This window comes from Bos indicus, chromosome 10 (assembly GCF_029378745.1).
Source record: "Bos indicus isolate NIAB-ARS_2022 breed Sahiwal x Tharparkar chromosome 10, NIAB-ARS_B.indTharparkar_mat_pri_1.0, whole genome shotgun sequence".
Classification (NCBI taxonomy): Eukaryota; Metazoa; Chordata; class Mammalia; order Artiodactyla; family Bovidae; genus Bos; species Bos indicus.
This window is the reverse complement of record NC_091769.1, coordinates 17,975,740-17,990,483: the sequence shown is the minus strand read 5'-3', so window position 1 is coordinate 17,990,483 and position 14,744 is coordinate 17,975,740. Positions and strand designations below refer to the sequence as shown.

Sequence of the window (14,744 nt, the reverse complement as noted above, 5' to 3'; positions counted from 1 at the left end):
GTGAGGTAACAAATTTGCAGGACACTCAGCACAGTGACCCATAGGAAATGTTTAATAAGCTACCATCAGTAAGACTACTTCAGAGCCCAAGCTAACATCAGAGTTGTCACTAGGCAGGTGTACATTGGAAATCTTGTTCCATCCATTAAAGGCTACTTGACCCATTAGAAAGTCTTTTCACCTCTCTGTCCTGGTTACTCCACCTGTACAGTAGGGGTAAAAATACTGCCTAAACACAAAGAGAAATGGCGTCTGGATACTGACAAACCTTGACAACATCACACAAGTGAAATACAAAAGGCTACGTATTGTATAGAAAGTGAAGTCGCTCAGATGTGTCCGACTCTTTGCGACCCCATGGACAGTAGCCTACCAGGCTCCGAGATCCATGGGATTTTCCAGGCAAGAATACTGGAGTCGGGTGCCATTTCCTTCTCCAGGGGATCTTCCCAACCCAGGGATCAAACCTGGGTCTTCTGCACAGCAGACAGATGCTTTACCGTCTGAGCCACTAGAGTGATCCTAGTGGACTTCCCTGGTGGCTCAGACAGTAAAGTGTCTGCCTACAATGCGGGAGAGCCGGGTTTGATCCCCTGGAGAAGGAAACAGCAACCCACTCCAGTACTCTTTCCTGGAAAATCCCATGGACGGAGGATCCTGGTAGGCTACCATCCATGGGGTTGAAAAGAGCCAGACACGACTGAGAGACTTCACTTTCACTTTCATTTTCACATATTGTATGATTCCATTTACAGAAAGTGTTCAGAACAGGGAAATCTATAGAGACAAAAAAAAATACATTCGTGATTACCAAGGTGAGGAGGGTGGAGAGGGGCTACTTCGAGGGTGTGAGGATTCCGCCTGAGGTGACAAAAATGTGCTAAAGTTAGATTGTGATGATGGCTGTACAATTTTGTGAACACACTAAAAAAAAAAGTTTAATTCTACACGTTAAATCGGCAAAGTATATGGCATGTGAATTACATCTCAATAAAACTGTTCAGGACTTCCCTGGTGGTCCAGTGGTTAGGACTCCGTGCTTCCACACAGAGAGGGAGCGGGTTCAGTCTCTGGTGGGGGAACTAAGATCCTACACACCATGTGCTACGGACAAAAATAAAAAACAGGAAAAAAAAAATAAAACCTGTTCAAAAAATATGTCCTAAAGAACCGAGGCAGGTTGTGAATAAACGAGTGGACACTGTCATATGCTTAGCCCAGTGCCTAGAACAGAGGATGCTCAATTAAAAGTAGCTGTGGGGAATTCCCCGGCACTCCAGTGGTTAGAACTCAGCGCTTTCATTGCACAGGGCCTGTTTTCAATTTCTGGTCAGGGACTCAGATCCTGTACATCATGGAAAAAAAAAAAAAAAAAACCCTAAAAAAAAAAAAAAGTATCTCTGAAGATACCGATGCAGGAAGAGGTCAAGTAACATCAAGTCTGTTGTCACAGTAACAACAGGAAGGTAAAACCCCTCACCTACAAACACTACTCCATTCAGAAAATTGCACTAAACACAATTCCTTAACATCGTCAAATGAGGCAATGGTTTCAAAGGCACATTATAAATAGCATCAGACAGCCTGGGATGGGAGGCTGGGTTGGAATGTAATGGAACTTGAGGAGAAAAATCGTGGTCCAGACTCCTCTCCTCACACACCTCCTCCCAGGGAAAGACAAAGAAATGAAGCAGGGTTTCAAGGTGTGCCCGGGAGTCCTCATTAATAAAGCCAGAGTTTTCCAAAATCATTGGTTTCCAAATTCTCCTCAGGACTTCACATTTCCTTTTCACTAGAAGGGCGAGGTGGGGGATAAATTACAAGGACTTATGAAAAGACTGAAGAATCAGAAAATTCCGTTTGCAGGGGAAAATAATCAAGATGTTTAAAGTCACCACCAGCCATTTCTGGGGGTTATTAAGACAGTCAAATCTCTTGACTGTAATCACCCCTAATTAGCCATCAGCAACTCATGAAATTACTCATGGTATTGAGGACCCTTAAATTCCTGGGCCTCAGCCAAAAGTTACACTGAGATCCACCAGGAAGAAGGCCAGCAAGTGGGAATTGGAACAGTTAAAACTCCTCTGAATCCGAGGCATGGTCCTCTTACTCTTGGCTGGGAAGCGGATACGCACAAAGACGGGATTTAACTTGGGAGTCAGATGAAATCTCTGCCAAGCTCTTGATAATGATCAACTAATCAGTAATTATTTACTTAGTATTTGGGGCACTCAGGTTCTTTCCAAGGTGCTATGGAATTCAGGAGAAGATGAGGCAATGCAGAGTCTTACTTTCCAACTTAAAACGTGGATAAGTTTTAGAGACGTGAAAATGTGTGGGAAAAGGTCAGAGTCATCCAGAATAACTTAGGGTAAAGAGTGTGATGCAGATACCCTGAGCATAAATGGAGCTAGTTCAGGAGGAGAATCACTGGGGAGCTAGTATCAACAAAGAAGGTAGAACTGAAAATCAGTCCTTAGAGCCTGTGCGGGTTACAAAAGAACAATCCAGAGGGGTTGGCAAGAGTGTACACTACAGCCTGAAAGACCTGGATCGAGGGCCAACGTTCCCACTTATTAACCAGGTGACCTCAGGCAATTAACCTTTCAGACTTTCAACTTCCTCATCTGTAAAATGGGGGTGCTGCTGCTGCTGCTAAGTCGCTTCAGTCGTGTCCGACTCTGTGCAACCCCAGAGACGGCAGCCCACCAGGCTCCCCCATCCCTGGGATTCTCCAGGCAAGAACACTGGAGTGGGTTGCCATTTCTCCTCCAATGCAGAAAAGTGAAAAATGAAAGTGAAGTTGCTCAGTCGTGTCCGATGCTTAACGACCTCATGGACTGCAGCCTACCAGGTTCCTCCGTCCATGGGATTTTCCAGGCAAGAGTACTGGAGTGGGGTGCCATTGCCTTCTCCGAAAATGGGGGTACTATCTGTAATACGGTTGTTTTGAGTATTAAATATTTATTGAGAGTCCATGATGTGGATGCTAAATACCCACTCTCTTTCTCTCTCTCACACACACACATCAGGCTTGGTCCCTGCCCTGAAGGAAATTACTGGGTTGGCCAAAAATTTTATTCAAGTTCTTCCATAAGATGTAACAGAAAAAAACCTGAATGAACTTTCTGGCCAACTCGATATAATCTAGATGCTAGAGGGCTGCACACCTGTAAGAAAGTGAAGCATAAATAAGTATAAAAATAAAACTGTGATAAGAGCCATGAAAGAAAGTGCAGGTGCCTCAGAAAGTATACTGGACAGTGGTCAGAGACGGTCCCTCTGAAGAAGGCCTTTATGTTGGGTTTTGAGGGGTGAGTAGGAGTCAGTCAGGTGAAAAGGGAGGGGGCACTCCCGGGAGAGGGAATCACACATGAAAGGTGTGTGAAGATCCGGGAGGAAGGAGGAGGCAGCACAGCAGGAACGTAGCAATTGAAGGAGAACACAGGGAGAGCCGATCCTCTGCTGAGTAATAAAGTCCCCAGAAGGTGGTAAATGGCTGGCTGAGGTGGGCAAGGGAAGGAGGTGTCAAAAGTGACTCCCCCCAGATTTCTGGTGGATGGAAGTAGCAAAGGAGATGTTAATGGAGCTTTTCTGGTTTTGTCAGGAAAGGAAGGGCAACGGTGAGGAAAGAGGGTGTGATACAAAGCAGTGGTTTCCAAATCTGACACGAAGTCAACCAGAAAAACATCTTAAATCATCAAAACAGTTTGAAAATAGATTTACAACTGCTGCTGATAACCATGAGCCTCGTTCTTTCTGTGTATTTTGCCTTTGGATATTTGCTGATAACAGAAGGAAGCCAACACGATTAGCATGTCATTTTAAAATACAGTTCCTTTCATCTTTCTGCCACCCTTTTAAAATTTCCATTTTGAGTGCATGTTTTGTGTGGTCACATCATACACTGGTAGGTTAAAAAAATAACCAAACATAGACCAGTGCTATATGCTGAAATATTTTTTATGGATGGGGTGCAATCAAAAAAAATTTGTGGCGGCCACTACTCTTGAATGTTTTTTGACCAACTTTTTGTCAGATGTGACTGGTCACTTTTATCTCCTGAGATGGTTGGTGAGCGTGTCCTGGCATCCACTTGGGTTTCCATGACTATAATAGGGAATAACAAATCTGACTCCATGTTGGATCTTTCTCTCTTAACTTTTGCACTATATTGCTTTTGCTACAAGTTAACCACTCAAGGGATGTTGCCTATAGTTTAAAGTGTACATAATGGTCCATCTCGGGGAACCTTGCCTCCCACACCTGAGCATTAAGCTAAAATACCTTTGTTTAGCTCACAGGAAACCTCCTGAACAGGCCCACCTGTGAATAGCTACAGGAAGGAAAAAACTAACACATGCCCTCTGGAGTCTGGCTGGAACCAGGAAATCATTCCAACAACTTGTCACCCTTTTGGAAGGCTTCCCTAGTGGGTCGGTGGTAAAGAATCCGCCTGCAATGCAGGTTATGCGGGTTTGATCCCTGTGTCAGGAAGATCCCCTGGAGAAGGAAACGGCAACCCACTCCAATGTCTTTGCTTGAGAAATCCCATGGACAGAGAAGCCTAGCAGGTTATTGTCTGTGGGGTCACAAAAGAATCGGACACAACTCAGTGAGTAAACAACAGTGATAATCCTTTTTGCTTTACCTCTTCACCTCCCCTTCTTTGTTCTATAAAAGAAACTAGCATCCAAACCTGGGCAAGATGCTTCTTTGGGATAATAGTCCACCATCCCCACGGCTTTCCAAATAAAGTCACTATTCCTTGCCCCCAAAACTCTCCATTGACTGGCCTGTGGCCTGTCCTGCGGCGAACAGTACAAGCTTGGACATGCTACCATGGTTAGTATGTGTGAAATCAGTTCTGCTTTTCAAACTGTGGGTCACGACCCATTAGTCTGTCATGAAATCAATTGCATGAGTCACGACCTGCACCTTTTTAAATGAAAGAGAAAATAGCAGTGTTTATCACACACAGTGAGGCTAAGTGAGTATGTCTCACTGAGGCTCCTGGTCAGAAAAGTTTAGAAGCCCTGGCTCTGGTGGATCAGAAGGTACTGCGGGATTCTCGCTGTGATGGGGGGAATAAAATCATGAAGATGGAGCCAAGACATGTTACCCAAGCCCTGGGAAATGCCAGGAGAATTCTGATGAGATGGATGAGAAAGAGCCCTTGTAGGTTCTGGAGTGGGGAGGGACCTGATGAAAGTGAAGTTTCCCAAAAACCCACTTGGCCACAGCTCCAGGACTGAGTAAACACGCTATCTGTGGAGTGAGTCGCCTTTGGGGGTTTGCTCCTGTTGATTTATAACCTTTCTTGACAGTGAACGAAAAATAATCAAACAATCTAGTTTCTGTTGGAACATATGCTCCCTGGGCGCTGGAAGCCCCGCTGGCTCTCCTTTCCACAGAGAGCTTGCACGAAGGCTGGACCAGGCATGTGACATGGCTCAGGCCAAAGTCACAGGCCCCAACACCTCGAGGGTGGGGAGGATGTGGCAGCAGGTGCGAAGGCTGGGGACGAGAGGATGGAAAGAAGGCCAGGAGAGATGTGACTCAGGATGGGTCACCATGCCCTAGGCACTGGCACAGCTGTGCTGCCCTTTCTTACAGTCCACCTCTGAGCATCCTTCCTGCCCCTTCTCCTCCTGGCCTGCAGAACCCCTGGAAGATCCCCCTCTCTGATTTCAGCGTATCCCAGAAAGAAGCATCTGCTCAGCCTCTCAGGTTTGGGTTCAGTGAGACCACCTTGTAGCCACATCCCAACCACAGACAAGCCAGTCCCCCTCCCATCCCCCCACAAGGGAATTCCCACAAGGGAAAGCCACCACCCAGACAAACAAAGGCCCTAGTCCCTGAGGAGAGGAAGTGACTCACCAGTGTAAGAATGAGAATCAGAGGTTTCAGAGAGAGGGGCCATTTAGACCCCAAGTCAGCACCCAGGAGGATCATGAGTGAGGACGAGTCTCAGAACCTACCTATTCCTCTGTGAAAGTTGCCCCCGAAGGTCCTGATATGCTGGAGCCTCCATCCTGCCCTGTCCTGTCTTCATCAAAAACGCCAACATCACCTTCTCCTGCCCTGCCTGTGTCTTCTAACAGAACTGTCCTCTCTTAGAAGTCTGGCCCGCTGTGTACTGCGCCCCTACCTGAGGCCCAGTTGTCCGTGGACCAGAGTACCAGGTGTCAGCTCCCAACATCAGGGCATCCAACCCACCTCTGTCTTAAATTATCAGAAAAGTGGAAGAAAACTCAATGCCAGGAATCAACTTTTACTACGCATCAGATACACAACATAAGCATGTGATCTAATTCTCACAGCAAAACTGAGACTACGCGATGGGTAGAGGATAGGGCTTGAACTTGAAGACAGACCACCAACCACAGGGCTTCTCCTCTTTTCACTTTATTAAAATCACTGCCTCCCACGTAGCAGAGAATCATAGCTGGACACTCAATAAATGAATGAATGGAAGGATAGATGCCACCCCAAGGGGACTGGGTGTATCTCACCTATTTTGCTAGGAGATGAAACATTTCAAGACATGACTTGACTGTGCCATGAACATCACTTAGAGCAAAGTGAGCCAAGATGAGCAATGTAATAACCTATTATTTCAGATAATAATAATATAGCTGGGAACTCTAACAAACACCTATTGAGTGGGTGCCATGTGTCATATGGTATTCTGAGAATTTCATATTCATTCATTCTTATAACAACCCCATGAAAGAGGTATTATTGAGAAATGAAGGTGCCAAGAAGTCAAATAACTCTCCCAAAGTCACCCAGCTAGCAGGTGGGAAAGTCACAATACAACCCAGGCAGGCTGAGCCCAGAGTTTATGCACTTAACCATCATTTGATGCTGCTTGCTATCCACATACAAACAGTGCCAGCTTAAAGGAGCAAGACAGAGGTTGCATCTGCTGCTGTCTTCTCCCTGGTGTCATCTAGAGTTAAAGGAACATTCTAAGTCTCAATAGGTACGTTGGATTCCTCAAGTCCCAACACAGCAGAGTGGTCCCATGTCTTCTGTAGGGCTGGGACCAGTCATCCTGAGATCATCCTTGAGTATTTGTATGGGGGCATATAGGTTACCAGCTAATGAGCTTTCAATACCTCTTGGGTTAGGAAGCTTCATGTGAGAGAGTACATATGACAAGGGGTGGGGGATCCCTGCCCTTGAGGAGCTTAAACTTTTATCAAGGCAGCCAAATAAACACACAAAAGTGAAAGTGAAAGTCACTCACTTGTGTCGGACTCTTTGCAACCCCATGGACTATACAGTCCATGGAATTCTCTAGGCCAGAATACTGGAGTGGGCAGCCTTTCCCTTCTCCACGGGATCTTCCCAATCCAGGGATCGAACCCAAGTCTCCTGCATTGCAGGCAGATTCTTTACCAGCTAAGCCACAAGGGAAACCCCAATAACAAATACATAAATAAATATTTCTTTCACAATGACACATTACCCAAGACAGTGACCAATGGCTGGTACAGACAAAAGGAATGCCAACAGTCCAAAAAAGTAAATATCACAGTGGACTTCTATTGTTAGCACTTACATTATTCTTTCGAGAGAGGAATATCCTTTGAAGAGTCACCATTAACAACCAGGTGGGCAAATTTGCCAGCCAACAATGGGAGGTACAGGACAGAAGCTAGAAGCTTGTAAGCTAGAAGCTTACAAGAGAATGGATTATCATCTCTTTTAACAGAGATGTTAGGCATGCTTGCTCTATGCTCTGTTTATGCTTCTCCCTCACTGGCCGGGGAGCTTCGCAAGGCCAGGGATAAGTTTATTCATCTTTACATCTTTGCTCATCTTTGCCTGGTACACAGTGGCTATGCAATAAAAGCTTGATGAATGAATGAAGGATGAATGGTGTGTGTCTCCAACAGACTTTTACTGAATTGCTAGGTGCTCAATGAATTGCTACAGACTGCCCTTGAGACAGAATGAAGGCACCAGGCCACTGCAGATGCATGCTGCCTCCACAGCGGGTCCAACCCTCCCAAGCCCTCTGCTGGCCATCATCATTCGCCACAGCCCTTTCAGGAAATCCTGCCCCAGGCTGCAGTGCTGTGCTCTGCTGTGCTTAGTCTCTCAGTCGTGTCTGACTCTTTGTGACCTCATGCACTGTAGCCTGCCAGGCTCCTCTGTCCATGGGGATTCTCCAGGCAAGAATACTGGAGTGGGTTGCCATGCCCTCCTCCAGGGGATCTTCCCAACCCAGGGATCGAACCCAGGTCTCCCACATTGCAGGTGGATTCTTTACCACCACCTGAGCCACCATGGATGCCCAGGGTATTGAGGAAAATAGACCTTAGGGCCCCAGGCCTGGTCACATTTCCAGTATCACCCTACTGGGCTGAGGCCAGCCAGAGAGATGGGCCCCAGACATTCCCTCTGCTCTCTATCTTTGGTCTTTTCTCCTACCCCTTGCAAAGCCCATCCTTCTTCCACATATTGAAACTCAGCCACAGAACTCATTTCTTCCCACTGAACCTCCATTCTGCAAATCGGCTGGCTTGCCCAGAGCATCCTGAAAACCCAGAGAATTGGAATTTAGAAAAAATGTTGAGAAGATCTTAAAACTCCCTGGATACTTTTAAGCAAACACATGACAGCAGGTTTTTGCTAACTCATTAAAGAAATCACCTTAGTTCTCCTTTCTTCCCTGGAGAAACTAGGTAATCAGCATGGATTAGTCAAGGATTTCAAGGCAAACTACATCATTTTCACGGTCATTGACATTAATGTGGTGTATATTTGTTTTCACTCCTAAAAAATGTTTCCCAGGTAACCCAGGAAAACAGTCTAGGGTAGAAATATCAGGCAGGCAAGATATTTTCAATAAATGAGCCATTTGTTCCTGCTTCTGTACAGAGTTGCTTTTTCAATTTCAGATGACATGACACTGCAGATAAAAGGGAGAAATGTATTGGAGTAAGAGTGCCTTCTCTTGTCCAAATATTACTTGGTCATTTGATTTACAGCACTTGATAAACCTGGTTGAATTTCTCTACTTCTGTGTAGGTATCACATTCAGAGCTCCAACCCAGCAATTGTCACAGTGTATCATTATGATTGGTGCTTTCCTTTCCTCCCCATAACAGGACACTACAGAAGAGTAAAGACTTTTCTCAAGGAATTATTTTTTATATTCTTGGTTCCTAGAACAGCACTTCAGGGCCCAGTAGGTGTTCTGTGACGACAGGAAGAACTTCCATTCAATCTCACTTGGAGGGCCTTCTCTTCAGGCATGATTGTAATACATTCCAAACGTACTGATGCCCAGCCTACAGTCTGAATAGAGACTCTACTGCTTTGTAATAACTATAACTGTTTCTGAAATTAACACCATCAATGACATTCTCTGCTCTCTTCAGACACACATCATAGTGAACTGTGAAGGGATGCAGGCCACTCTCACTAGGAATCAAAGATACCTACAGACAGACTCCATTTTTCCTCCCTGCTCAGAATTCAACCCCTCCCCAGCATCCTCTGCCAAGAATGATTTATAATCCCTGGGTTGTAGACATCGAAGGAAACAAGGTCAGACTTCCACAGCCTGAGCTCTGCACAAGAACCACAGATTTTCTGACGTGCTACCCAAGCCTTCTCCAAGATGATGAGCCATCTCATTGCAAAAAGCAATATATTTTCCAGCCACTTTTGATCGAACGCAGGTGGCCACGGGACTAAGGGCAGCTCTTGCTCAGGCTGAGCTACCCTTCTGGCCCACTTTCTCTCCTTTTGCTATAAGGTCCAGGTCCTGACATCCACAAATGGCCCTTGGCCCTCTGGCAATCACCTGTGTACATCTGTGTATGCACACACACACACACACACACCAGGTAAGGCGGGTGTGCCAAGTGTACTAACAGAACAAACTCACAGACAACAAGCGTCATTTTTACCCATAAGGTGGGTCTAGGTGAGACTTAACGGCTGTTGAAAAAAACGTTTATAAAATTGTACATGTTTACTGAAGAAAAATTGAAAACGACAGGGAAACATAAAGAGGAAAGTGATAATTACTCATAATAACCTCACAATCCCAGTTAGCCACTCAATGTTTTTGGTGTTTTTCCTTCTGGCGTTTGTTTCTATGCTTAATAATTTTATATGAAGTGGAAGTGTTAGTCACTCAGTCACGTACGACTCTTTGTGACCCCATAGACTGTAGCCTGTCAGGCTCCTCCGTCCATGGAATTCTTCAAACAAGAACACTGGAGTGGGTAGCCATTGCCTTCTCCAGGGGATTTTTCTGACCCAGGGATCGAATCCAGGTGTCCCGTATTGCAGGCAGATTCTTTACCGTCTGAGTCCCCAGGGCTGGTGGATACACTCTTTGAAAACAACCCATAAGTAAGAAGGATCTTAAATAGTTATACCTTTTGGCTTAGTGATTCTGGCTTTAGGAATCTAGTATAAGGACCTAAGCAGAGAAACGGGTAAAGAATTTCCTACAAAGATATTCATCACCGATTCCAACAATAAAGGAATTCCTTACATATGTTATCTGGCTTCCATGGGGTTAACTATTACGCAGTGATTAAAATATTGATGAATGTTACTAATAAAATGCTTACGATTTAAAGTGAAAAATAAATGCAAAACTATTTAAGTGATTATATATAGAACATATAGATAACATACATAGTTCAGTTCAGTTCAGTCGCTCAGTTGTGTCCAGCTCATTGCGACCCCATGAATCGCAGCACGCCAGGCCTCCCTGTCCATCACCAACTCCCGGAGTTCACTCAGACTCACGACAGAGGATGAGATGGCTGGATGGCATCACCGACTCGATGGACGTGAGTTTGAGTGAACATACATAAGTAAATATTAATAAGTAATATAAAGATTATGCATAAGTATATATTAATAAGTGATATATAGACAACATATATAAGTATATATTCTGTATTTTAGTATAGAATATTAAAATATTTTAATCACTGTTTAATAGTTCATCCCATGGAAGCCAGATAACATTGTCTAAGGAATTCTTTTATTGTTGGAATCTGTGACAAATATCCTTATAGGAAATTCTTTACCTGTTTCTCTGTTTAGTTCCTTACAGTAGATTCTTACTTTAGATTCTACCTTACAGTAGATGCCCTCTCCAATGCATGAAAGTGAAAAGTGAAAGTGAAGTCGCTCAGTCGTGTCCGACTCTTAGCGACCCCATGGACTGCAGCCCACCAGGCTCCTCCGCCCATGGGATTTTCCAGGCAAGAGTACTGGAGTGGGGTGCCATTGCCTTCTCCGTGCCAATACTGTTAGCATTATAATAGTTTCCAATTTGATACATAGTAAGTTAGGATAAGCAAGTAGCTACAACAAGCCATCCCAGAGTTTCAAAGGTTTTGAAAAAAGGTTTGACAAAAAGTTTTTGCTCAATTCATTATCTGATGTGGGTTGGCAGGGGCATTCTGCTCCACACAGGCATGCAGGCATCCAAGGAGCCAGTCTCCTTTCACCTAAGGACGTCACCATTGTCTAGGGCCTCAGAATCCTCCACTGGTTTTCTTTTTTTTTTCCACTTTCCATTCAGTGAACAAACAAGGGAAAAGGGAAAGCATGCGAGACTGAGCTGACAGCTTCACAGAGGTAATTTAAGTCACCGCCACTCTCCTATTCCATTAGTCATATGGCCACACCTAACTGCAGAGCCTGTAGGAAGGTGGTCTGTCCACATTCCCAGGAGGAAACTTTTGGGTAAATGACTTTTCCTGGTACAGGATGGGCATCAATGTGTTAGTCACAATAGGTGAAAAAAAAAGTCATTTTAACTGTATTTCCTTTGATTATTAGTAAAGTTGGAACAGATTTTCATTTTTATTACCCATGTGCACTATCCTGTGCATTTTGCCAGTTTTTCTGTTGAGTTCATCATGTTTTCAGTTGAGCTTTAAGAAGCACTTTCTATATTAAGGACACTGACTCTTATTTTCTCAAGTTCTTTCAGTTTGATTTTTGTCTTTTAATTTTGCCTTTAAATTTTATGGAAATAAGTTTTCTTTTTTTTTCCTGCCATACAGTAGATCCTTGTTAGTTCAGTTCAATCGCTCAGTCACGTCCAACTCTTTGCGACTCCAAGGACTGAAGCACGTCAGGCTTCCCTGTCCATCATCAACTCCCGGAGCTTAATCAAACTCATGTCCATCGAGTCAGTGATGCCACCTAACCATCTCATCCTCTGTCGTCCCCTTCTCCTCCTGCCCTCAATCTTTCCCAGCATCAGCGTCTTTTCCAGTGAGTCAGTTCTTCGCATCAGATGGCCAAAGTATTGGAGTTTCAGCTTCAGCATGAGTCCTTCCAAAGAATATTCAGGACCGATTTCCTTTAGGATGGACTGGCTGGACCTCCTTGCAGTCCAAGGGACTCTCAAGAGTCTTCTCCAACACCACAGTTCAAAAGCATCAATTTTTCAGCAGTCAGCTTTCTTTATCGTCCAACTCTCACATCCATACATAACTACTGAAAAAATCATAGCTTTGACAAGATGGACTTTTGTTGGCAAAGTGATGTCTCTGCTTTTTAATATGCTGTCTAGCTTGGTCATAGCTTTTCTTTCAAGGAGCAAGCGTGTTTTAATTTTATGGCTGCAGTCACCATCTGTAGTGATTTTGGAGCCTAAGAAAATAAACTCTCTTACTGTTTCCACTGTTTTCCCATCTATTTCCCATGAAGTGATGGGACCCGATGCCATGATCTTCATTTTCTGATTGTTGAGCTTTAAGCCAACAGTTTCACTCTCCTCTTTCACTTTCATCAAGAGGCTCTTTAGGTCTTCACTTTCTGCCATAAGGGTGATGTCATCTGCATATCTGATGTTATTGATATTTCTCCCGGCAATCTTGACCCCAGCTTGTGCTTCCTCCAGTCCAGCGTTTCTCATGATGTACTCTGCATATAAGTTAAATAAGCAGGGTGACAATATATAGCCTTGACGTACTCCTTTCCCAGTTTGGAACCAGTCTGTTTTTCCATGTCCGGTTCTAACTGTTGCTTCTTGACCTGCATACAGATATCTCAGGAGGCAGGTCAGGTGGTCTGGTATTCCCATCTCTTTAAGAATTTTCCACAGTTTGTTGTGATCCACACAGTCAAAAGCTTTGGCATAGTCAATAAGGCCTTTGGCAACTTGTTAGTTACCTATTTTATTTACTTTTTGTCACAATATTTATTTATGTGATTTCTTAACCCAGTGTAGACTTCTCTCCAGTATTAAGAGTCAAAACCTTGGGGGAGGGGATTTATGACAGTTGAATGCTGTGAGGAAGCATGGTTTTATTTATTTTTTAAATTTTTTATTTACTTTTTATTTTTGTTTCGAGGTACAAATGATTAACAGTGTCGTCACCATCTTTAAATCTATCAGTCATTTCCTTTGTGACTTTCTGATTGGCATCTCCTCACAAAATCTCAAAGCACACAAAAACTGGGAGATTCTAACCCAACTCTCCAAATCCATTATTTTTTTAGTCATGATTCACAGATGAATAAACTGATGCTCAATCAAACCAGATAACTGTTACAAAGTATCACAGCTAATTAGACACAGAGCTCAGACTAGAGATTTTTGATTTTTAATGAGTGTGTAATACGTGACAGCTTGCACTGAACACTTTTCAAACATTATTTTATGAGGCAGGTGCTATCGATATGCCCATTTTACAGAGGAGGAAACTGAGGCTGCGAGCAGTGAAGCACTGTGCCCAAGGTCACCAGAAGCAATATGCCCCTAGTAAGGAGCAGAAGCGTGATGAAACCCAAGGCCACCTGGCTTGTCTCGGCACTCCACTAAGTTGCCTCTCAGGTCCCCTGACACTCTGCGTCAGATACACATTTCCTGGAGAGCTGTTTGTGTTCACATTCACCAGGTATGCAACACAGGTTGCAGCCTGGGTCTGGCCAGGGGAGCTGGTATGCGTGAGGTTGTGCTCTGCGTGTTCACTCCACTACTGCTTTGGCCTTGAATCCAAAATGTCATCTCAGTGCCCCCACACACATGCCCGTCCAGAACACATCCTGGCTCCATGTGCCTCGACCGCCGTAAATCAGCCAGCCACACACTTTGCCCTTGGTGCTTCTGAACATCAGAGGAAAGGATTTGCCTTTTCCTGCTCGGCACATTTGAGTTATGTCATTATTTTTTTAAGCGATAGAAATCTAGTCAATGATTTGTAGCAATCACTGCTGTGCAATGTAGGCTGAAAGGCTCCATATATCCTTACGGAGGGAAACAGAAACCCAGCAAATTAGTCCTATTTCCTTGACACAATTCTGTGATAGGCTGGTATTAGGTAAAGCTGAAATCGGGTGCTGTGATTAAAAGATGATGATAATGCAAACCAGACGGCCATCTTGCGAATTAGGAAATGTTTTCAAGGAAACCAAGAGAGGCAAGTCATTGAAGTCAAAGGTCACCCAGAGGTCAAGGGGGACGATAAAAGGCAACTGGGTTTAGGAAGAATAAAACTGTTACTGTACCCTTTTTCTTGAACCCCATCATCAGAGGCCATGCAAGTCTATTCCCTGCCTGTCTCCTCTGTCTGCCTCACTGACTTTCCTTGTGACCCAAACAAGCATAGAAAAATATCAATCATAACCCACCCCCGACTAATGAGCTGTGTACACTGGGTAAGGACTCTTACACTCTGACCTCTTTGATAATTATCTCACGATGAGGTCTCGAAAACCCAACATGAGACCTA

The 14,744-nt window shown here is 44.3% G+C and overlaps 1 protein-coding gene across 2 annotated transcripts in view; it reads right to left on the bottom strand.

Annotated features, from left to right (window-relative positions):
* Positions 1–14,744, bottom strand: part of THSD4 (thrombospondin type 1 domain containing 4) — a 672,444-nt gene that overhangs the window by 639,452 nt on the left and 18,248 nt on the right. The gene's annotated exons all lie outside the window — the stretch shown is intronic.